A 3,886-nucleotide genomic window follows, 5' to 3' on the forward strand; every position below is an offset into this window, starting at 1 on the left:
AGCACAAGAGTCTTCTCGACTGTTCATCTGAGTTCAGTTTACATTCATTCCAAGTTGTACATGCTAGTCTTTAATTTTTTGTTTTTTTTTTCAAATAAAAAAGACCATGAACTTTATTGCTGTGCGTAGTGTGATTATTTAAGGTTATATATTTTATATTCTTTTTGTTACTATTTGTGAGTAACATAGTTTTTAACTGGCCTCCTATGGAACTAAGATAAATCATTGGGCACCTCAATTCAAGCTCATTAGCACTCCTAGCTACAGAAATCTATTTTTAGACCACTATGAAGGGCCCAGTTACCCGGTTGTAAACACCTATATACCTCTGTATGCAAGTCAAACCAGTTGCAGCACACTTGAATATAATATACATATATGACATACATATTATGCTCTACAGTATGTCAGTGAAGGACTAGAGAACTTATATTACAGGAGGCGGGGAGGCACTGTTTGCTTTCAATGAACAGTAGATATATACGTACATCTATAGCCCCACTCCAATCTCTCTCTCCTGAGATCTGAGGGGTTGCTAGGCAACAGGAGCATGTAACTGGGATGTTGGGGGTTTGAGAGAAGGCAAGTGGGAGTTTAAATAAACCGTCTCTGAAGCCTCTGCTGTCGGCTTGTCCTAGTAAGGCAAACCAGGCTAATGTGTTTAATGTTTGAAAGTCACCACTACATAGAAGAAAACGGTGCGACAAATTTAGCTATGCCCCCGGTAGGCTATTACCCAAAAGTCAATGAAAAGACGTAACCACATTGTTTGACCATATTTGGGCCATGATTTGACCATATTTGGTGAGGAGCAGAGTTTGGCTGTCCGCCCCCTCAGGCTAGCCTCAGCACCAAGCTGACCTTGTGAGTTTCAGCATTTCCCTCAGTGCTGGTAGCAAAGCACAGTGGCCTTCATTCTTCATTCTCCATACAGCAGGGCAGTTCTCTCTATCAAAGAGATACACACCTACATTGTGATATCTATAGGCATGTAGGTTTTTAGAAGATTCGGAGCAATGAAAATAGATTAGTGAGATAGATAACTCCTTCATGCAGAGAGACTAGTGAAATGAAGACACCATTGCAGGGGTCTGTGAGTAGCATACACTCCCCTGCTAAGCCTGATGCTAACTGTGACCTCTTCACACCTCTCCAGTGGCCTACATCACTGCCCTAAAGTCCAATACTGATTGTGGACAGGTGAGGGTATTGAACCGTGTACAAACCCACTGGGTGTGACTGACGCTGACTGATAGGCTGCTCGACACTGCCAACGAGCCAATGAGGCGGAGCGTGACACCCCTCTCAGCCAATCTCTGAGTATATCTGCATGGGGAGCTCAGCACAGGGGAGGAGATGGGAGCTCCATGCAGCAGTCAGACCTCCCCGCTTCTTTGACACCTGAGCCCCCGGGGGGTTAAATTAAGCACATCAATATTTCACGTGTAAATGAAGCAGCTCACTGCGCGGTGGCAGTAAGGCGAGAAGGATTGACCAGGGAGAGACGGGGCCCTATCACGTATCACAGCTGCTGGAAAGAACTGACACACTGATGAGACAGCCCCCGTGAAAAATACAGGCTGTGTGTGTGTATGTGTGTGTGTGGCGACAAAGAGCTCTGTTTGTTGGTGGATAATGTCCTGCTGCATTAACAAGTCATCATGTAGACATAATGAGGTGTGCTGGGCCAGGCAGGCAGGCAGGGAGGGACTAGCTACATCTATACAGAGAGGCTTCCAGTGCTTTCTACAGTCACCCACTCAGAGCTCGTGTCACCTCTCTCTCTCTCTCTCTCGCTCTCTCTCTCTCTCTCTCTCTCTCTCTCTCTCTCTCTCTCTCTCTCTCTCTCTCTCTCTCTCGTTGTCTCTGCCTATCGCTCTCTCAGTTTAATTAAATTCCATTCAATTGGCTTTATTGGCTTGAGCAAACAAATGTTTACATTGCCAAAGAAGCCTAACTTCCAAAGATATACAGGTAACGAACAAATGGTAATAATTAAGAAAACAATTATAGTTCAGTATGGTGTTCTCTCTCTCTCTTATTTATTACTCAATCCTTTTGCTAATCAATTTAGATTTAATTTCTTGTAATTATAATCATTTCTTGTCATTCTCCCCGGCCGCCTGCATGTTATTGTGAGCCTTGGCGTTCTCACAGTGATCTGATGACACACTCGTTGTAGGCTGTAGATCTGAGTCATGAGTTCTTTAACTACAGTATGAACTGTGGACGCAGTGCAGCATCCTCTCTGTTCACCCAGTCATCCCATTCCAGTCTCCCTACTAAATCAGCCCTGTGCCTTTTCAATTACCCAGAGCAGCTTGGGCCCCTCTCTCTCTGGTCTGACTTACTGCAGGGCTGGAGTTATGATCCGAAGCTCCCTTCATCACCAGGGCTTTCCCCTCTCTCTCTCTCTCTCTCTCTCTCTCTCTCTCTCTCTCTCTCTCTCTCTCTCTCTCTCTCTCTCTCTCTCTCTCTCTCTCTCTCTCTCTCTCTCTCTCTCTCTCTCCTGCCTGCCTGCTGTTTGTCTTACAGTGCATTTTCATTTTTATAGACTTCCATCACTCATCTCTTTTTATTTCTTTTTTAAAAAAAATGTATTTATGCCAATGTCGTCTTTGGGCTTTTCCTCATTATCCCCTCCCCTCGATGTACCTATGAGAATACTCTCATCCATCTTTCATTGTTGTGAAATATTACATCGCTGTCACGACAACAGAGCCTCTGAACTCATGCAATATTCAGAGGCGATGATATAAGATTCCCGCTAATGAAAAAGCCAGCAGGCAATACAAACAACCTTTAATAATGGCCTAGTAGAATAGTGCCCTGTTCCCTTTCAGCACTGGGAGTGTAAACCAGGGGTGAGATCATCCAACCATCTCTGGCTATTGATAGACTGACCTGCGGTCCCTCAAGCATTGTCGAGCTCATACATTGTTGAGAATCCCAGTACAATAGGGCCCAACTGCATCATGGGGCCCCACCAGCGCCATAGAGGTTCTAACTGCACCATAGGGACGACAGGCTCTAGGAGGCCATACTTCCCATACATCATGGAGGTACAAAGGTGATAACAAACATGTACACAGTGTAAAGAGGGCCAACACAGCTGTGTGTGTTTGGGAGTTATCCACACCCCCCCCCCCTACTCTTTCTATTTCACTCACACAGTCCAGACACACACATTATTATTACATTACATTACATTACATTTTTGGCATTTAGCAGACGCCTTTATCCAAAACGACTTACAACAAAGTAAGTGAATCATCTATCCATCAGTCATCATAAGAAAGAGTAATCTATGCCAGGGGCCAGGGGCCATAATGCTAGAAGATTTTCAAATGTATTTACAGTAGAGAAACTGTACAGGGGGATAGAGGGGATACATGTGCACACACACACACACACACACACACACACAGAGGGGAGATGATTTTGTGTCGACGTCAGCAGGTCTTCCAGGGGATAAACCTCCAGCCTGAGGCAGGGGAGAGAAAGTGCTGAGGCTGAGCTGGGATCCTCCTACCAGGGATTTCCTCCCTCTGATGTATTCCTGCGATACTCACACACACACACACACACACACACACACACACACACACACACACACAAACACACGCCTTCCTGCCCGTCACGGAGTGGAACAGACCTGGCAGAGGGGCAAGGACAGGGAAGGAGAGAGGGATGGAGAGAGGGATGGAGAGAGGGATGGGAGGGGGCCAGCCTTGCAGAAGCAATGCGGAGGCAATAGAATTCTAATGCAGCAGCGGCAATGCAGGCATGACACAGCAAGAGGCTTCTGGGGATATCACCACCACCACCACCACCACTGCTGACACCATCGCCACCAACACCACCACTTTTCTCAATGGTGATAGTT

The sequence above is a fragment of the Nansenia antarctica genome (genome assembly GCF_963989245.1).
Source record: "Nansenia antarctica genome assembly, chromosome: 1".
Lineage (NCBI taxonomy): Eukaryota > Metazoa > Chordata > Actinopteri > Argentiniformes > Microstomatidae > Nansenia > Nansenia antarctica.